This window comes from Podarcis liolepis (assembly GCF_965112155.1).
Source record: "Podarcis liolepis genome assembly, chromosome: 3".
NCBI classification, from domain to species: Eukaryota; Metazoa; Chordata; class Lepidosauria; order Squamata; family Lacertidae; genus Podarcis; species Podarcis liolepis.
This window is the reverse complement of record NC_139557.1, coordinates 116871825-116893701: the sequence shown is the minus strand read 5'-3', so window position 1 is coordinate 116893701 and position 21877 is coordinate 116871825. Positions and strand designations below refer to the sequence as shown.

Genomic DNA, 21877 nt, shown 5'->3' with positions numbered 1-21877 from the left:
AAGGCAAATCTTTAAAAATGTAGAATAAACACCAACAATTGGGAAACACTGGGCTCCAGTTGGAGAACAACCTTTACCAAAGATGTCATGGGCTTTGAAGACACTCAAACTCAGGACACAAGGGAGAAACATGCTAAGAGGAAGGCATGCTTGGCAGATCCACACCATGATCAACTCCCACCCGTGGGAGTCCCTACTGTGGAAGGACGTGTGGATCCAGAATTGGCCTCCACAGTCATTTACGGACTCATTGTTAAAACTGTGTTTATGGAAGACAATCTTACTCGGCCATGAGTGATCTGGCTGGGTTTCCCCAGCCTTCTGGTGGTTCCTTCACTGCGAGAAGTGGAGCTACAGGGAACCAGGCAGAGAGCCTTCTTGGTAGTGGCGCCCGTCCTATGGAACGCCCCTCCATCAGATGTCAAGGAAATAAACAACTATCTGACTTTTAGAAGATACCTGAAGGCAACCCCGTTTAGGGAAGCTTTTAATGTTTAATGTTTTATCACTTGTTGCTGTTGTTGTTGTTATATTTTGCAAGACTGCAAAAAGCTAGGTGACATCAATTTAGAGGATGCATCCTGTACATAGATGACAAATTGACATCTCTCTTCTAAATGGCCTCCAACTTCTTCTTAGCATGCTATAGTTATATCATTTTAAAATGAATTTTTCAATTTCCGATGCATGCCTTATCCGCAGAACACAAAAGCACCCGTGAAATAACAACAGCTAAAAGGCAGGCCTTCTTCATGGCTGAAGCCTGACCAGGAGATCAAGCTGGACAGCAGCTGGACAAAACTGAGGCAGAGCACTGTGAAGGTACTCTGTGTTATGAAAGACTGCACTGCTCTTTCCTTGCTTGGTGATACAAGGACACGTAAGCCCTGCGTTCTAACAATCCTGGTGCAGTTAGCATGACAACCAGAACTGTTGGTGTGTTGCTGCTTAATAAGACACAGTGGGCAAAAGAGAGGAAATTCTGTACAGTACATTAAACTGACAACTGAAAATCCATGCCAAGCATGCTATCTATCACAGATCTCCATTTGGTGCAAAGCACTGCTGGTGCAAAAAGGCTGTTGAGTGGGACAGACTAAACAGCTAAGAAGATTGTAGTTAAGTGCTATAAAAATTGTTTAAATATACAGTGGTACCTCGGGTTAAGAACTTAATTTGTTCCGGAGGTCTGTTCTTAACGTGAAAGTGTTCTTAACCTGAGGTACCACTTTAGTAATGAGGCCGCCTGCTGCTGCCGTGCCACTGGAGCACGATTTCTGTTCTCATCCTGGAGCAAAGTTCTTAACCCTAGGTACTATATCTGGGTTAGTGGAGTCTGTAACCTGAAGCGTATGTAACCCGAGGTACCACTGTATAAGAGAGGGGTTGCAACTGTCTGATCATAAGAGCCACAAGAATGACATTATGATTTCAATGTACAATGGTTCTTCCTGCCTAAGTGGAGAACCTCCCTATTGTAAATCATTTTGTTAGCTGGAGCCCCGTTCTTCAATCTGTTAATTTCTTCAGCTCATATTGAATTAGACAATCTCATGAAGGCATATGGATGTCAGTAGCTACTAATCATGATGGCTATACTCTGCCTCCATGATCAGAGTCAGTATACGCCTGGAAACCACAAGGGGGGATAGTGCTGCTGTGCTAAAGTCTGAGTTGTGGGCACCTGGTTGTCCACTGTGAAAACAGGATGTTGGACTAGTATTTTCTAGTAAGGGGGATTCACAATAAGGCAGAAAACAAGTATTAAGTACACGTATAAATCTTCCTTCTGTAGAAACTTTATGGTCCCTGACATATGTAGTGGGGACAAGACCTTTCACCTTTCGCAGTGGGCAGTGTTGTGGCTGGGTATCTGGGCCCTCACGGTGATCTGGCTTGGGGGATCCACTGATCCTTACTTGCCGCTTGCGGCTGCCTGGTCTGGGTTTTCTTTGTCCTATATAATCAGTTACTCTGCTCTCTGATGCCTGTTGCTTCTTCCCTTTTTATTTCCCTGTGCCATTGGGTTGTACTGTTTCTAAGCTAGGGCCATGCCATGACCCCATTGGGAACCCCTTGGGGTGCCCCTATTTGATTTAAGTCATAGGGTTTCCCCTTCTGGTATTTTACCCTTAGTTTGCCTCCCTGCAGACAGGCAGGAGTCAATATATAGCCTGGTTTCACCCAATGCCTAAGCTAAATTACTCACATCTGTAACCAATAAAGTTGTGGCCTCTTTTAGCCCATAATCCTAAATACTCGTGTCTGTGTGCTTTTTAATCAACAGGGCATGGGGGCTTGGCACGCAGGTGGTAGCAATTGTTTCATTTCCCCTCTCACTCTTGGTACCTTGTGTACACAGGACAAAATCAGGGGTGTTCCTTTATTTGAATAAACTGAACATCGAGCAGAAGAGCAGGAAGGACATGGGTACAAGCTGGTCTAGGAACATGGATAAACATTACCTCTCCATCCCTCCACAAAGTTAAATCCCCAATTTATTAACCTAAGTTGATCAATCTGTCCTGAAAGGGTAGGATGTGTCTAATTGGACATGTGAATATAAGTGAAGACAAAGAATATAAGCAAGCCATCTGGGCTGGAAGGTGACCTAGTGTTCAAACATCTTGGTAAGTACCTGTAGAATCATATGTTATCTTTAACCATCTTTTTCTCCATGTCCTTGTTAGTTTGGAACTGATAGATGTTCTTAACAACTCCATCAATATTGTAGGGATAAGAATCCTTTAATGGTGTAATTCTAGAATTCTGATGGAAGTTAACTATATATGAACATCTGCCAGATACATTTATGTATGGATTTATTGATTTAAGGTTGTGAAGCAACTGCAGGTATTCCTGGAAAAGACTTATTATCTATATCCACTACAATGGTCAGGGCTGATAGGAGTTGCAGTCCAGCCACAGGCTTGCTATCCTGGTCTATAACTTAGCTCAAAGCCCAGCATGCTTACAGTCAGCCAGGTTGTATTAACCCCTTCATGCCATTGCTGTCTCTTTTCTCATAGGGATACCAGAGTCAGCACTTTGCCATGAAGATTTTTTGTGCCTTCTCCTTGATGCTGTTTATAGCACTCATGGTTGCTCCAGGTAGGCCATGTGGAAACTTAATGGAAACAAATTAAAATAATGTTTGTGGGAGAGTAAAGATGTCATGGGACACGGGTGGCGCTGTGGGCAGCGGCGTAGCGTGGGTTGTCAGCACCCAGGGCAAGGCAAGTAATTTGTGCCCCCTAACCCGGGGCAAGGCAAGTAATTTGCGCCCCCTAACCCAGGGCAAGGCAAGTAATTTGCGCCCCCTAACCCCTAACCTGCCGCCGCTGCCAGCTTCTTCTTGCTGCTGCCTGGTCTGGTCTGGTGTGGTTCTCTCCTGCGCTCAGCGCTGCGCTGGGCGGCCGCTGCACTGTCCCTCCCCCAGATAGTCCCTCGCTCTCTCTCCCCACCGCACGCCTGGCACCCACCCCCTCCACAGTGGGCGGCGACCCAGCGGCTCGGATCGGATTCGCACAGCCAGCACTGCAGTGAGAGAGAGTGAGTGAGCCAGGTAGTGGCAGAGAGCTGCGAGTGCGCCCCCCCCCCGATGTTGCGCCCGGTGCGGCCGGCCCCCCTGCACCCCCACGCTACGCCACTGGCTGTGGGTTAAACCACAGAGCCTAGGACTTGCCAATCAGAAGGTCGGCGGTTCGAATCCCCACAACGGGGTGAGCTCCCATTGTTCGGTCCCTGCTCCTGCCAACCTAGCAGTTCGAAAGCACATCAAAGTGCAAGTAAATAAATAGGTGCCGCTCCGGCAGGAAGGTAAATGGCGTTTCCGTGCGCTGCTCTGGTTCTCCAGAAGTGGCTTAGTCATGCTGGCCACATGACCTGGAAGCTGTACGCCAGCTCCCTCGGCCAATAAAGCGAGATGAGCGCTGCAACCCCAGAGTCGGTCACGACTGGACCTAATGGTCAGGGGTCCCTTTACTTTATGCTGAATAAACTGCTTGTAAATATGCTCATCACAGCCTCTCCCTGCCACTTCTGTTGCGTAGAGTTTACTCTGCTGATTAGAGCATGCTCCAGCTTCTAAAGCTGGGGTCACTGACACTGAACCAAGGACTGGAGATTGCCTGGCACATCTGCCGGTGGGCTGGTGCCAGCTTGGGGGCTTGCAAATTGCCCCCGTTTCCTTGGCTGCATCCCAACACTTCCATACTATGTCCTTTTGTTTTTGGGCTCTTTGTTCTGTCTCCTGGACAGACAGGATGTTTGTGTGAGCTTCTCCTCACAATGTTGTTATTTTCATAGAATCATAGAATCATAGAATCATAGAATTATAGAGTTGGAAGAGACCACAAGGGCCATCGAGTCCAACCCCCTGCCAAGCAGGAAACACCATCAGAGCACTCCTGACATATGGTTGTCAAGCCTCTGCTTAAAGACCTCCAAAGTAGGAGACTCCACCACACTCCTTGGCAGCAAATTCCACTGTCGAACAGCTCTTACTGTCAGGAAGTTCTTCCTAATGTTTAGGTGGAATCTTCTTTCTTGTAGTTTGGATCCATTGCTCCGTGTCCGCTTCTCTGGAGCAGCAGAAAACAACCTTTCTCCCTCCTCTATGTGACATCCTTTTATATATTTGAACATGGCTATCATATCACCCCTTAACCTCCTCTTCTCCAGGCTAAACATGCCCAGCACCCTTAGCCGTTCCTCATAAGGCATTGTTTCCAGGCCTTTGACCATTTTGGTTGCCCTCCTCTGGACACGTTCCAGTTTGTCAGTGTCCTTCTTGAATTGTGGTGCCCAGAACTGGACACAGTACTCCAGGTGTGGTCTGACCAGAGCAGAATACAGTGGCACTATTACTTCCCTTGATCTAGATGCTATACTCCTATTGATGCAGCCCAGAATTGCATTGGCTTTTTTAGCTGCCGCGTCACACTGTTGGCTCATGTCAAGTTTGTGGTCAACCAAGACTCCTAGATCCTTTTCACATGTACTGCTCTCAAGCCAGGTGTCCCCCATCTTGTATTTGTCCCTCTCATTTTTTTTGCCCAAGTGCAATACTTTACATTTCTCCCTGTTAAAATTCATCTTGTTTGTTTTTGCCCAGTTCTCTAATCTGTCAAGGTCGTTTTGAAGTGTGATCCTGTCCTCTGGGGTGTTAGCCACCCCTCCCAGTTTGGTGTCATCTGCAAATTTGATCAGGATGCCCTTGAGTCCATCATCCAAGTCGTTGATAAAGATGTTGAATAAGACCGGGCCCAAGACAGAACCCTGCGGCACCCCACTAGTCACTCTTCTCCAGGATGAAGAGGAACCATTGATGAGCACCCTTTGGGTTCGGTCAGTCAGCCAGTTACAAATCCACTGAGTGGTAGCATAGTCAAGACCGCATTTTACCAGCTTCTTTACAAGAATATCATGGGGCACTTTGTCAAATGCCTTGCTGAAATCAAGGTAGGCTACATCCACTGCGTTCCCTTCATCTACCAGGCTTGTAATTCTGTCAAAAAACGAGATCAGGTTAGTCTGACATGACTTATTTTTCAGAAATCCATGCTGACTATTGGTGATCACAGCATTCCTTTCTAGGTGCTCACAGACTGTTTGCTTAATGATCTGCTCCAGAATCTTCCCTGCTATTGATGTCAGAATGACTGGGCGGTGATTATTTGGGTCCTCTCTTTTCCCCTTTTTGAAAATAGGGACAACATTTGCCCTCCTCCAGTCTGCCGGGACTTTGCCTGTTCTCCAGGAATTCTCAAAGATGACTGCCAGTGGTTCTGAGATCACATCTGCCAGTTCTTTTAATACTCTTGGATGCAGTTCATCTGGCCCTGGAGACTTGAATACATCTAAACTAGCCAAATATTCTTGTACTATCTCCTTAGTTATTCTGGGCTGTGTTTCCTTTGCTGAATCATTTGCTCCAAATTCTTCAGGTCGGGCATTGTTTTCTTTATCGGAGAAGACTGAGGCAAAGAAGGCATTGAGGAGTTCAGCCCTTTCTGTGTCCCCTGTTTGCATTTCACCATCTTCTCCTCTGAGTGACCCCACTGTTTCTTTGTTCTTCCTTTTGCTACGAACATACCCATAAAAGCCTTTTTTGTTGCTTTTAACCTTTCTAGCAAGCCTGAGTTCATTCTGTGCTTTAGCTTTTCTGACTTTGTGTCTACACGTGCTGGCTTTTTGTTTGAATTCCTCTTTGGTGGTTTCCCCCCTTTTCCATTTTTTGTACACATCCTTTTTTAATCTTAATTCAGTTAAAAGTTCTTTAGATAGCCACCCTGGCTTCTTTAGGCACCTTCCATGTTTCCGTCTCATTGGTATTGCCTGATGTTGTGCTTTTACTATCTCCCTCTTAACAAACTCCCAGCCATCATGAACTCCCTTTCCTTTTAGTATTGCTGTCCATGGGATCTCACCCAGCACTTCCCTAAGTTTTATGAAGTCGGCTTTCTTAAAGTCAAGAAATTGAGTCCTAGTATGCTTGGCTGCTCCTTTCCGCTGTATAGTAAACTTCAGAAGAGCATGATCACTCGCGCCTAATGATCCATCCACATCTACCCCACTAACCAGGTCATCAACATTGGTTAGGACCAGATCTAAAATGGCTGTTCCTCTTGTTGCTTCTCCCACTTTCTGGACAATGAAGTTGTCTGCAAGGCCAGTGAGGAATCTGTTTGACCTTATGCTCTTGGCTGAGTTTGACGTCCAACAAATATCCGGGTAATTGAAGTCCCCCATTACTACTATCTCCCTTCCTTTTGCATGCTTGGCCATCTGTTCCAGGAAGGCATCATCTATGTCCTCCGTTTGGCTTGGGGATCTATAGTAAACTCCCACAATGAGGTCTCTGTTATTCTTCTCTCCCTTAATTTTGACCCAAATGCTCTCACTTTGGCTTTGAGGTTCTAAATCTTGGATCTCTTCACAGGTATACACATCCCTGACATATAACGCCACTCCTCCTCCTTTCTTGTCTGGTCTGTTTCTCTGAAATAGATTGTATCCCCCCATTATTACATTCCAATCGTGGGACATATCCCACCAGGTTTCAGTGATGCCTATTATGTCATATTTAGTTTGCTGTACCAAGAGCTCAAGCTCATATTGTTTATTTCCCATGCTTTGTGCATTAGTGTACAAACATTGAAGTCCATTAATCATTCCCCCGTGACTCTTATTTAAGGATTTTTTCCTCCCACCACTAGGTCCGCGTGCTGTTTGCTCCATTTGGTCTATGACATTTTGATGATCATCTTCATCAATTGATAGACTCCTACCTTCAGGAGCACTGTCTCCCTCCCCCACATTAGTCAGTTTAAAGCCCTCCTGATGAGGTTTCTGAGATTTTTGGCAAAAACATTTCTCCCAACCGTTGTGAGGTGCAGCCCATCACTTGCCAGAAGTCCATCTTCAAGAAACTGCAGTCCGTGATCTAAGAATCCAAACCGTTCCTGTTTACACCATTTGTGAAGCCAGCTGTTCACTTCCATTATTTTCCCCTCTCTCCCTGGGCCACGTCGTTCAACTGGGAGGACAGACGAGATGACAATTTGTGCATTTAGTTGCTTCAATTTCCTGCTGAGAGCCTCGTAGTCTCTTTTGATCTTCTGGAGGCTATTGCTTGCAGTGTCATTGGTTCCCACATGAACCAAGAGGAAGGGGTATTTGTCAGTGGGTTTTATGATTCCTTGCAGTCGTTCAGTTACATCTTGGATCTTAGCCCCGGGGAGACAGCACACTTCCCGAGACATCTTGTCAGGCCCACAGATCACTGCTTCTGTTCCCCTCAGTAGGGAATCCCCTATCACCACTACACGCCTCCTCTTGGGTTTGGTCGGGGTTCTTCCGTGAGCTGTCCGTTCCAAGGTTGCCTGCACATTCCCTGAGGACTCACTTTGCTGCTCGTCTTCATATACCTGTTCGACTGTAATGAGGGAGAGATCCTCAAATGGAGTCTGCTCTTCGTCTTCCATGCTAGGGGAGAGGACCTCAAAGCGATTGTGTATTTCTAAACAATCAGAGTGAACCCTGGGCCTCCTACTTCTTTGAGTCACGTTTCTCCATATATCTGGCTCCTGTGTTGGTGAACTAGCCTCCTTCTCAGGGGAGTCCCCTGTCTCCTCCTTGGTGGGGACGGTGTGTTCTGTTGCTTCCAAGAAGAGCTCCAGCTCTCTAATTCTTTGGAGCGTAGCTACACGTTCCTCCAGTTGCTGGACTTTGTCTTTTAAAAGGGCAATCAACATGCAATTGCTGCAGGTAAAGCTGCCTGCAACCTTTGGCAAGATGGCAAACATTGCGCAGGAATCGCAGGCGACTGCAGCTGTTCCCTCCCCTTCCATCTTGAGATCGTGTCGTTGGGGGTGGCTACAGAGGTCCTCCATCATAAAAAGCTTGAAGACAGGACAAATAACTTCCCCCACACAAAAAAACCTAGGTCTCCCCCAACAAACGTTTGAGACTAGCTCCCCTAAATCTAAAAGATGGGTATAACTGCGAGCGCCGCTAGGCGCGCGCCGCTGCCCTGCAAACTCTGATAAGCTCCTCCCACAGCTAATCCCCTGCCTCAACAGAAACCCTGCCCCCTCTGAGCTTTATACAGGGAAAACAGCTAATCAGCCACAAAGAAACACACACACACACACAAGAAAACCCTTTTTGCTCCTTCTTCAACTGCTGCCCTGCAAACTCTCAGAAAGAAAATAGTAAATTTAAAGAAAATAGTAAATTTTCTTTACTATTATTTGCATTGATTTGGTTTGATTTGATGTAAAGCAATAAAATTAGTGATACTACATACTTCCACAGCCAAACTTTCGTTTACTCTGCTGTTTGCGTGCGCATATGAGCAGATATGAGTCGTTGAGAGAAGGACTGTTGCCGAACTCTTCTGTTACCGGAGGGAGAGGCTCCAATAGAGCCCCTCAGTTTACCACACATAATAAAGAAGAACCATAGCTCAGTGCCAGAGCATTGGGGTGTGGATTTCTAATGAACAAACTTCTCTCTTTAAGGTTCAGTGTCCCAGGTTCAATATAACCATTGCATAATGGCAGCGCAAGATATTCGGAATAACTTTTAAACTGATGTTACAGGAATTTATAATACAGTGGTACCTCGGGTTAAATATTCAATTCGTTCTGGAGGTCCGTTCTTAACCTGAAACTGTTCTTAACCTGAAGCACCACTTTAGCTAATGGAGCCTCCCGCTGCCACTGGGCTAGCGGAGTCTGTAACCTGAATCATCTGTAACCTGAAATGTATTTACCCTGAGGTACCACTGTCTATGTCTATGTACAGGGGCGGCCCATACTGTTTCACCACCTGAGGCAAAAAGGGAAGATGGCATCCCGTGCTGTGCACCCCCATCAAAGCCTAGCTAACCTGGGTTGTGCAGTTGTGGCTTCCATAAGCCAGTGAGATCTCAAGGGGCTCCCATGAGATCTCTATGGAAACATAGAAGCCTCCTCAGCCATTTGTGCTCGCTTGTCCATTGGCACAGGAGGCAACTGTGGAGGTGCCCACAGAGGGGCCCCTTGAGTTAGGCCACCTGAGGCACCTACATCAGCCTGCCTTATGGAGAAGAAGGGAAGAAGAAGAGTTTGGATTTGATATCCCGCCTTTCACTCCCTTTAAGGAGTCTCAAAGCGGCTGACATTCTCCTTTCCCTTCCTCCCCCACAACAAACACTCTGTGAGGTGAGTGGGCCTGAGAGACTTCAAAGAAGTGTGACTAGCCCAAGGTCACCCAGCAGCTGCATGTGGAGGAGCGGAGACGCGAACCCGGTTCCCCAGATTATGAGACTACCGCTCTTAACCACTACACCACACTGGAGGGGACCAGGAGTAATACATGCTTCCAGCCCCATTTTTTTTTCTTTTGTCATTTATGTCCAAATGCTTTTAATTTCAATGCATGTCTTACCTCCAGAAAACAGAAGCATCTCAGAAAACAGAAGGGCAACCACGAAAAGCCAGGGCAAACGCATTGCTGAAGTTTTACTCAGATCTCAAGTTGAGCAGCAAGAGCAGACTACTGAGGCAGAATACTCTGGTGGTCGTTCTGTGCCTCTTGGACCACTTAATAGCCACTATTTGTAGGGTTTTGTGATATACTGACACGTAAGCTCTGTGCATTGGTAATCCGGATGCACATGATGACAGGAACTATTCATCAAGGATACAAAAGAGGAACATAAAGTGAAATTCATGACATTAACCGTGAAATATTTTAAGAGTTCAAGGATTCAATGGCATCTATTGTTTTAACAGTTGCTGCTTCCTGCTTTCAGTATTGTGGTCCATGGTTGTTACATGTGAAAAGGATCTAGGAGTCTTGGTTGACCACAAACTTGACATGAGCCAACAGTGTGACGCGGCAGCTAAAAAAGCCAATGCAATTCTGGGCTGCATCAATAGGAACATAGCATCTAGATCAAGGGAAGTAATAGTGCCACTGTATTCTGCTCTGGTCAGACCTCACCTGGAGTACTGTGTCCAGTTCTGGGCACCACAATTCAAGAAGGACACTGACAAACTGGAACGTGTCCAGAGGAGGGCAACCAAAATGGTCAAAGGCCTGGAAACGATGCCTTATGAGGAACGGCTAAGGGAGCTGGGCATGTTTAGCCTGGAGAAGAGGAGGTTAAGGGGTGATATGATAGCCATGTTCAAATATATAAAAGGATGTCACATAGAGGAGGGAGAAAGGTTGTTTTCTGCTGCTCCAGACAAGCGGACATGGAGCAATGGATCCAAACTACAAGAAAGAAGATTCCACCTAAACATTAGGAAGAACTTCATGACAGTAAGAACTGTTTGACAGTGGAATCCACAATATGGTTGAATACAACTGGGGGAGATTTCATAACAAGAAGAAACTACATTGCATTTAGTCAAATCATTATTTCTTTGCTTTGGTACACTGTGTCTCCTTGAGGGGTACTAGGCATGGACTGCAGGAAATAACAAATAGGCAGAAACTTTTAAAACAATACAGTGGTGCCCCGCAAGACGAATGCCTCACAAGAAGGAAAACTCGCTAGACGAAAGAGTTTTCCGTTTTGGAGGTGCTTCGCAAAACGAATCTCCTATGGGCTTGCTTCACAAGACGAAAATGTCTTGCGAGTTCCTGTGGGTTTTTTTTCCTTCCCCCCGCCTTTTTCTAAGCCGCTAAGCCACTTATCAGCTGATCCGATAAGCTGATAAGCCGCTAAAAGCCGCTAATGGCGCTAATAGCGCTAATCCGCTAATCCGTCAATGGGCTTGCTTCGCAAGACGAAAAAACCGCTAGACGTAGAGAATCACAGAACGGATTCTTTTCGTCTTGTGAGGCACCACTGTAGATGCTATTGAACCCCAGAACCCTGAATAAATATAATGGATAATGCCATGGACTTTACTGCCTGCTCCTTGAACATTATGGCTTCCCAATGAATAAAATACAGAATATATGGCGATTAACTCTTTTTTTGTCTCCTCATCACGAGCAGTACATTTGAATCATCCATTCATAGGGCTTAGATGTCAGTACGTTACAAAACCCCGTCAATAGATCAGCATTCAGCCTTCCAGAAGACACAGAACATTAATCAAAGTATTCTGCCTCAGTAGTGAACTTCTGCACCCAGGGCATGTGGGCCTGTATATGACAGCAGCCTTCCTAATTATTCCACTCAGTTGCCAAACAAAGAGTCTGAAATTGAATTTACAGCCCACAGAATGCTGAATGTTAATGCACTGATCAGCACTTCCTTGATTTGGTACTGTATACTGTGTCTCCTTGAGCAGTAGTAGACATAGACCACATCTGCAAGAGCAGATTAGTGAAACAGAATGCTCTGGTGGGAGTTCTGTGTCTTCTGAATGCCCAACTATTTATAGGGATTCGTGATATACTGACACGTAAGCACTCTGCATGGATGAACTGGCATGAAAGACATGATGATAAAATCTATTCACCAAGAGGAACCCAAAAAAGTTAATTACCGTATATGTTGCACATTATTCTTCAGAAAGCCATAATATTCAACGATCAGAAAGTAAAAGTCATGTCGTTAAGCATGATGTGCACTCATAGCTCAGTGGTTCTGTAGCACTTATTGTTTTGAAAGTTTCTGTCTATATATTATTTCCTGCTTTGGGTATTGTGGTCCATGACTGCAGCCACTGAAGAAGACACATTGTACCAAAGCAAGGAAATACCGAACAGTGCATTAACCTGATGAAATCTTTGGGATTCAGTGGGCTGTCTGGAGGAGGTCAGCGGCTTTGGAGGAGCCAGCCACTGAAGTTGAGCCATGCAGTATGGTCATTAAGGTTTGAACTTGAGAAAAGACTTCATTCGGTGCAAAAGACGGTGTGGGGGAAGGGGAGCTTATGGTTTCTTTATAGAAAGTTTTCTTCTCTACATTTATGATTTGCCAACCCTCCCTTTGAATATTACTTCAGAATTATATTTCTACAGGCGAGAAGGGAAGAATTTGGATTACTGATATGGAATATGACATTAAACAGAACTGTGTGTGTAAAAAACAGAAAAAGGGAGGGAAGCTCTATATTGCCAAAGGTTTACGGTGGAAACTGAGAGCTGATTCTTCCCCATCCTTTATATTATTCATGGAGTGAACTGAATAATGCTGAAAGGACTTTGAATTTCATTTAATTGGAAGTATAATACAGTGGTACCTCGGGACACGAACGGGATCCGTTCCGGAACCCTGTTCACATCCTGAACATAACTTAAGATGTGACAGAGCATCTGCCCGTGCTCGGGTTGCATTTTGCCGCTTCTGCGCATGCGCGTTTCGCCACTTCCGCACATTGCGCGGGTGATGTCATTTTGACCATCTGCTCATGCGCGAGTGTGAAACCTGGAAGTTTGGGACACTTAATTCCCTTTTGCATGGTTTAAGGTATCCAAATGTTTCTTGTACCTATGTAGAAAATATAATCCACTCAACAGAAGGCGCAGCCACACAAAGTGAAGGGCCCCCCCCCCCCGTGCGGTTAAGTCCAGTGAGAGGCGACTATGGGGTTGTGTTGCTCAGCTTGCTTTCAGGCTAAGGGAGCCTTTGTTTGTCCACATGGAGCTTTCTGGGTCATGTGGCCAGCATGACTAAACTGCTTCTGGTGCAACAGGGCACCGTGAAGCATGCCAGAGTGCACAGAAATGCTATTTACCTTCCCACGACAGTGGTACCTATTTATCTATTTGCACTGGTGTGCTTTTAAAATGCAGAAGCTGGGACAGAGCAATGGGAGCTCACCCCATTGCACGGATTCAAACTGCCGACCTTCCAATTGGCAAGTCCAAGAAACTCGGTGGTTTAGACCACAGCACTACCCGCTCCTTTGCTGAATGGGGGCCTAAATAGCTGAATTAGATGCAAAGTCCCCCTGCGATTAATCCAATCTTCATTCTCATGCATGAATGTGGATATGCATAGCTGTATTGTGCCTTTGAAACGGGGGCACCTGCCATTATAAAGTTTGGTTATAAATTGTGTCATGAAGAATAATGCATTCTCCTCCCACCTCCTTTTAACCCAAAGAGAAACGTGATTAATTGTTTAGATGACTGCAATGCTTTTATTGAGCAAACAGTACTAAAGCAGACAGAGTCCAATTATCTTCTCATTCTTTTGCTGGCAAGAAGTTCAGCAGGTCAGGAGACGATTCTTTTAGCAGAACTGAGGCATTGATTAGATCCGCTCCAATCAGTTATTTCCTGGTGAGAGAAGGAATATGATAATCTGGGTTAGTGTCCACAAACACAATTTGGCAATTCAATTGCCCTGCCATTGTCATGGGACGCGGGTGGCGCTGTGGGTTAAACCACAGAGCCTAGGACTTGCCGATCAGAAGGTCGGCGGTTCAAATCCCTGCAACAGGGTGAGCTCCCATTGCTCGGTCTCTGCTCCTGCCAACCTAGCAGTTCGAAAGCATGTCCAAGTGCAAGTAGATAAATAGGGACCACTCCAACAGGAAGGTAAATGGCATTTCCGTGCACTGCTCTGGTTCGTCAGAAGCAACTTAGTCATGTTGGCCACATGACCCGGGAGCTGTACGCTGGCTCCCTCGGCCAGTAAAGCGAGATGAGCACCGCAACCCCAGAGTCGGTCACGACTGGACCTAATGGTCAGGGGTCCCTTTACCTTTACCTTTAAAGATGTCATAGATCCTGTGCTGCTGATATGATTTACAGGCTGCTGGATATTTCTGAGCATTCTCCATGGTGTGCAAAGGAACAGACAATAACCCCATGTGATCGGGAGTAGAGTCAATAAAATATTTGTTTTGTTTAATAGTGGCGTCCATCAGACTGTGCTCTACAGCAGGTGTGGGGAACCAAAAGTTGCTGAGCTGTGGCTCTCATCACCCCCTCACCATTGATTTTGCTTTCTGGAGCTGAGGGGAGTCATATTGGACTATAAATTAAATCCAATACAGGTAGCCAGAAACATAAAGAACTTGAACAGAGAGGACAACATTTACTTTTCCACCCTTTATTCCCCAGGCAGGCTAGGGGAGAAGAGAATGAAATCCTCTGCAAGTTTGCTAGAGAAATGATGGACTAGGGAAATGATGGAAGAGGAAACAAGCTTTTTTCCTGCTCTGGAGGGTAGGACTTGAACCAGCAGCTTCAAGTTACAAGAAAGGAGCTTCCCACTAAATATCGTGAAGAACTGTTCAACAGTTCAACAGACCCCCTCGGGAGGATGTGGACTCTCCTACCTTGGAGGTTTCTAAGCAGAGGTTGGATGGCTATCTGTCAGGGATGCTTTAGCTGAGATTCCTGCATTGTAGGGGGTTGGACTAGATGACCCTTGGGATCCTTTCCAACTCTACAATTCTATGATTCTATAACTAGTTCCTGTTTGAAGTGCCTCTTTCTTTTTCAGACTGATCAGTTATTGTCCTCTTCTGGTTGTGCAGGATTCACCAGGTATCTTCATGGTGACACAGAGTGTATGGTCGCTCGGGGGATATGCAGACATTTGCCTTGTCAGCCCTATGGCAAAAAGATCGGCCACTGTTTACTGGACACTTACTGCTGCAAAGAGTATGTAATGAAATAAGGAAGTTTGTCCCTTGACTTGAATGCTTTGCTAAGGCTGCTTGCAAACTGGTGAAGCAGAAAGAAGATGGCTCTGAAACACTTAAACTAGAGTCAGCAATGATGTTTTTCACTTGAAACAAGGGTAGGGAATTCTTGGGATCAAATGCACAACCACCCACCCTATTATTTGCCCCTGCTTCATCCCTTTTCAGGGACGTGGGTGGCACTGTGGGTTAGACCACAGAGCCTAGGGCTTGCCGATCAGAAGGTCGGCGGTTCGAATCCCCGCAACGGGGTGAGCTCCCGTTGCTCGGTCCCTGCTCCTGCCAACCTAGTAATTCGAAAGCACGTCAAAGTGCAAATAGATAAATAGGTACCGCTCCAGCGGGAAGGTAAACGGCGTTTCCGTGCGCTGCTCTGGTTCACCAGAAGTGGCTTAGTCATGCTGGCCACATGACCCGGAAGCTGTATGCCGGCTCCCTTGGCCAATAAAGCGAGATGAGCGCCGCAACCCCAGAGTCAGCCACGACTGGACCTAATGGTCAGGGGTCCCTTTACCTTTACCATCCCTTTTCTGTTTACCATGTATAGAGTGAAAACGTCGCCCTTGGGAAACAAATACCGGGTGATCAGAATAATCCCCAGCCCCTTCACTACCTATGTGAAGTTTGCATAAATATATTTCCCTCTAGCTGCCTTTAATCTCCGGAGGCAGAGAACACCATGCAAATGTTAGCCCTTTCTTTTTTTGCAGGGAAGTGATCTTTCACTCCCTCATTTCTCCAAAATGATGTATCTGTGTGTGGGGGGGTGATCATCTAGGGCTGGCCTGACCATTAGGTCAGGGCTGGGGAAGCTTCCTCAGTCCAAAACCAACATTCCCTTCTGGACAACCATCTTAGGGAGACAAACCAGTATTGGGTGATGCCAAAGGCAAAAGTGGGCAGAACAATGAATGCATTTTTTTACCTTCTCTCACTTCCTACACATGCTCACACCACCCCCTCTCTGTTCCTCGATCCCAACAAGCAAGACACTTTGAGGAAATGCTGCAGCCACACAAAAACATTGGTGATCAGAATCTTTATAAGCCAACAGTGGTGGTCAAATATGTTCACACAAGAGTCAGTGTACTGTAGTGGTTAAGAGCGGTAGTTTCGTAATCTGGGGAACCGGGTTCGCGTCTCTGCTCCTCCACATGCAGCTGCTGGGTGACCTTTGGCTAGTCACACTTCTCTGAAGTCTCTCAGCCTCACTCACCTCACAGAGTGTTTGTTGTGGGGGAGGAAGGGAAAGGAGATTGTTAGCTGCTTTGAGACTCTTTAGGGTTGTGATAAAGCAGGAGATCAAATCCAAACTCTTCTTCTTCTTCTACCCTATAGTATTGTCAGGGACTGGGCAGAGGAGGAATGGTGGAGAGTATTCTCACCACAGTCATTGCTTCAGGTACAAAGAGAGAGAGGAACTCCTTTCACAGTAGTCATTACCTTGGACAAGGAAGGAAATGTTAAAGGAACACAGTCATCTCCACCTCCAGACCATTCCTACCATAGTTCCCTGGGTTTTGTTGAGCTCTCTAATGTCTCTTTCCATCTGTCAGTTACAGATAAAAGGACCACTATGATTTCCTGAAGCTCTGGACACTTTCTTCTGAGACAAGAATAAGAATGAGACTCATCACTAAGCCCTTACAGAGTCCTCCTCTCCCTTGTGGTCACTGTTAGTTTCCTCCATGGCTGCAGCATTTTCCACCACTAAAGATGTAAATAAATAAATATGAGCCGGTTTCATGTAGTGGTTTGAGAATTGGACTGGGACCTGGGTGACAAGGATTGATGGCCTCTCTTGGCCATCAAACTCACTGGGTGATCTTGCGCCTGTCACTGTCTCTCATCCTAACTGACCTCACAGGGTAGTTGTGGAGATTAACCAAGGAGGAGAAGGCAAAGTCTCTAATTTTCTGCCAAAAATGGTTTCTGAGGGGACGAAACCTGCCAACAATAGGTGCAGGGATTCTCCCACATGGGGATACTTTACTTCTCCCAATGTATATATGGGGGGGCAGTTGCAGGTGCAAAGCTGGGATTTAATACTTGAAAGGTAGGCTTGCCCATTTAATGGAAATTGTGGGAGGAAGTGGGAAGTTGGTTACCCAGTTTGTAGCTCAGTGAAGATGTATGGAAGCTGGGAAGAGAGAGATTTCCATGCCACGGATCATTAGGAAAGGGTCTGAAAAGAAAGCCGCCAATATCATAATGCTGGCATACAAATCTATAGTGAGACCACAATTGGAATACAGTGTAGAGCTCTTCACCTCAAAAAGGGTATTGTAGAGGTGGGAAATGTTTGGAAAATGGCAACCAGAATGATCAAGAGGTGGAGCTGTTACATATAATTTAGTATTAAAGGTAAAGGTACCCCTGACCATTAGGTCCAGTCGTGACCGACTCTGGGGTTGCGGCGCTCATCTCACTCTATGGGCCGAGGGGGCCGGCATTTGTCCACAGACAGCTTCCGGGTCATGTGGCCAGCATGACTAAGCCACTTCTGGCGAACCAGAGCAGTGCACGGAAACACCGTTTACCTTCCCGCTGGAGCGGTACCTATTTATCTACTTGCACTTTGACGTGCTTTCAAACTGCTAGGTTGGCAGGAGCAGAGACCGAGCAATGGGAGCTCACCCCGTCGCGGGGATTCGAACCGCCGACCTTCTGATCAGCAAGTCCTAGGCTCTGTGGATTAACCCACAGCGCCATAGAGAATGCTGGCATGTATTGCTGAAAGGGTTTAACTGGAAGATTCCTTTGAAGCTAAAGAAGATCAAGAAGAGTTTTCTGAGCATCTAGATGTGTTGATAAATTAACTGTTATTGTTCTCTGCTAGCTAACATGTGGGGTTTAATCTTAGATCAGGTGATTAAGGTATTCATTTGCAAATCATCATATGGGTCTTTTGTTCCCAGCCTGTAAGGTGTGATAATGAAGCTTTCCAGGGAACTTACATAGCCCTAGGCAGGATGTGGGCTATTGCAGGCTGGAATAGGAAAAATAAAGAGTTTTGATTTCTGGAAGATGAACAGTAATTTCTTATACAATGTTGAGCCATGTGCTGGACATGCACTAGGTCTTATAGAACTGTTTGGATGATCAATTAGTGTTTTTTGTTCTGTTCTGAAAAAACTTCTGCAACTAAAGCTTTGAATTAAACGTATGGGTCTGGACAATGTTTTATTCCAAAAGCAGTCAGTTTTTATGCATCCAGCTGCTTCAAGCTGCACAATATTAATATATGCAATAGGAGCAAGTCCCTCATGAGGAAATGTTGCAACATCTGAGGCTTTTTTGTTTAGAGAAAAGAGGAATTAGAGAGGTCTTGATGACAGAGGTTTATAAAATAGTTCAAGTTGTGGGAAAGAGTTTTTCTCCCTCATAATACCAGAACTCAAGGATGTCCAATGAAGCTGAACAATGGAAGATTCAGAACATACACAACAAAGTACTTCCTCACACAGCTCCATAGGAGTCAACTTCTAGGGGCTGTGAGGGCTGCGGCCCCCACAATAAAATATTTGAGGGGGCTGGGCCCCCCAAAATTGATGGGCATTCCCATTCAAATGGTATGTGGGAATTGAATCATGTGATTGATTATGTGGGGCCCCAGAATATTTTATTCAAGTTGTCACCCCTGCACAATTAAACTACGACGTTAGCTGCCATAAGAGGCAGTCATGGCGACCAACTTGGATTGCTGGATTACAGTTATAGCAGTGCTTTTATTCCCCCTGGGGGTACGCAGGGGTACGCATACCCCATAACATTTCGTGAATCAAAGTTTGGCCTCATTGAGGGGCAGTATTTCCATATGAGTAGGAAAATGAGAGTAGCCTTTGTCCGTATTTTCATTCTTCCCATTGCAAGGATCACGTGATCCTATTGTTTACTTTCTGTTTCGTGGGAAAGGAAGAGACGGAAGCCAGTCTGGGAGACTTCCATTACTGTTTCTTTTGTACTACTCTTTGTTCTGTCTTGCGAAGAGACAGGATGTCTGTGTGAGAGCTGCTCCTCTCGTACATGTTTCTTACGTTCTTTAATTTGGCTAATTAGTAGAAATAAAGTAGGTATGCCACAAAACCTCCACAGTTCCACTTCTGTTTTACTCTGCTGAGTTTGTGTGCTCTCATGAGCAGCTGTGAGTCCATAGCACCAGGGCCCGCTCCTCAGGAATGCTGCGTTTGGTGTTCCCATTACCGGAGGAGTCTTCTGAGGGTCGGAGGAGGTGCTGCTATCAGCCAGCCCATAGAGAGGCTGCCAACACCCCTAAACTTTTTTTTGGGGGGGAGCACTGAATTATAGTGTTAATTATCCAAGTACTTCTGTCCCAACTCTTTCTTCCAGGTGTGTAAGAGCAATGCTGGGAAACACAGAATGACAAGTCCCTTGTGTTTGAATATATACAATCCAGGAAGCTGTTGCATCCATTTTTATTACTAAAATTCATGCAACACATGGAGAAGAAAAGAAGGAAAGCTGAACTGCTGAAGTGTTTGGGTCATATTCGGTGGAAGTGATGGGCTTAGCAGCTGCAAGGGCAACAACAGTGCATTCATTCACTGGCGGATCTTGCTGGCAAATCTAGCTTTCTTCTTTCATTTCTGGAATACTAGGGCTGTGGGAAGAAGAACATGGGGACCAAAATGAGTGAGGTCAGTAATGCTGGGAGGCGAAGTTCCCTCTGGTGTACGGAATAGCTGCTTAAGACAAGGCAAACACCATTCTCTCCATTCCTGGCAGAGTCAGTCACTGGGCACATGCAGCATCTATTTATATCTCAAGATCAAACATCTTTTAGTGTGAGTCAGAAATGGGGAGTCTATGGCCCCCAAGTTGCTAGTGGAGTAAACAAAGCTGCATTAATAACTGGGAATCTTGATTTTTTGCACTTACTCTTGACTGCAACAATACACATCTGCAGCACATTTCCCACCTTTTCTCCAGTTTTCTTCACATTGGAATAGAAGGCATTTGCCTTAAAAATATTCACATTGTTCGTGACTGGTGATTCCTATGTGTGTGAATCCTGTATAGAAAGAAAGAGTTGGTCAGAATTAGGGATACAGTACTTGCAAATTTCACCCCAGATCTTGGAGTTCTGGACTACTGGTCTCTCCTTCTCTCACTCTCATTCTCACTCTCACTCTGACTACTTAAAAAAACAGACAGGCAGAGAGAAAAATACTCTATTTGTTAACTGCTAAATTTAACTATGCTGTCATCTCACAAGCAATTTAATCTACATAATATTTGGAATTTTCACCAGGGCAAGGTGCAAAAGGTCATGGATCCATGAAGAATTTTCCTGATTTTTCAGAGATGTTAGAGGTCAGTTTAAAAATAGTTTCCAGGTGGGAAGAACAGTAGGAACCTCAAATCTCTTCAGTTCATTGTGGAGTCACCTGCCTTGCCACAAAAGAATCCCTTTGCAAATTTAAATACAACTTACCTGGAGCAACCAGAATTGACAGGATGAAAACCACAGAAAGAATAGACAAGATCTTCATGGCAGGATGTTGTATCTTAAAAGAGAGGAGGGAACAAGAAGCTAAAGTGAGACACGCACTCTTATTTTTCACCTTCAGTCAATAATAATTCCCTTATGGACACCACTTAAAGCTCTTTGAGCAGTTTATATATCTTGCTAAATGGATGAATAATAAACATGCATGGAGATGTATGTGGAACTCCTGAATACCTTCTCCCAAGTAAGTGTTTCTAGAATTGCTGCCTAATAACACAGCCCTATACATATATTCCGAAGCAAATACCTTTGCATTGAGTGGGACTGATTCACAAGCAAGCTGCCAAAACATTGGAGGCTGAGTCCCACAGAACTCAATAGAACAGCATCGTGAGATGCTTAATTACAGAATGTAGCAGCTGGACTGCTGGTGGGGGCAGACAGCCAACAGCATGTGACAACCTGCACTGCCTGCCTATATGCTACTAGGCTAGCTTCAAAGCTTGTGTGTTGCTATACAAAGCCCTGGACAACTTATATCCAGGATAATTTTACACACCACTTCTGATCTCAGAGCAGTTCAGTTTTCCAGGGAGTTCCAGGCGCACTACCCATGTTTCCTTCTGGGAAATGAGGCATAGCAGAGACTGTGGTGTCTTTGTGATTTATGGTTTATTTACACACATATATAACCTGATGGAGGTTTCTTCCATAGCCGCAGCCATGTGACTGATAAATGAGTTGTTTAGACACCTAGCAGTTCGAAAGCACACCAGTGCAAGTAGATAAATAGGTACCGCTGCGACGGGAAGGTAAACGGTGCTTCCGTGTGCTCTGGTTTCCATCACAGTATCCCATTGTGCCAGAAGTGGTTTAGTCATGCTGGCCACATGACCCAGGAAGCTTTCTGTGGACAAATTCTGGATCCCTCAGCCTGAAAGCGAGATGAGCACCAGAATCCTGTAGTCGCCTTTGACTGGACTTTACCATCCAGGGGTCCTTTACCTTTACCGTAGTGCTTTTGCCTGGCTAAAACGTGTTCTAGAATTATGATAATGCTTTTAGCTTATCTAGATGGGGAATAAATAATATGATACTAAATCAACACCCCCTGCTACACCCATTTTTGCTTCTGTTCTCAAACACTACTAGCAGGTGTCCCCTGAAAAGTTGGTTTCCAACAGAATGTTGGTTTCCGAGGAAATGTAGTCCTTGGACTGAAAAAGTTTCACCACCCTTGGTTTAACGTGTGGGTTATGTGGCCATTTTATTCCATTGGATTATATGAATA

The 21877-nt window shown here is 45.4% G+C and overlaps 3 long non-coding RNA genes across 3 annotated transcripts in view; 2 read left to right on the top strand and 1 right to left on the bottom strand.

Moving 5' to 3' along the window:
* Positions 1–21877, top strand: part of LOC310702856 — a 960387-nt gene that overhangs the window by 840188 nt on the left and 98322 nt on the right. The gene's annotated exons all lie outside the window — the stretch shown is intronic.
* On the top strand, positions 2559–16820 carry LOC310702863. The gene is made up of 4 exons (XR_014523717.1): positions 2559–2630; positions 3030–3111; positions 14949–15075; positions 16673–16820. It is a non-coding gene; the product is annotated as an uncharacterized lncRNA (long non-coding RNA).
* LOC310702480 lies at positions 19584–20946 on the bottom strand. The gene is made up of 4 exons (XR_014523522.1): positions 20894–20946; positions 20572–20644; positions 20016–20148; positions 19584–19737 (listed from the first exon to the last, which is right to left on the bottom strand). It is a non-coding gene; the product is annotated as an uncharacterized lncRNA (long non-coding RNA).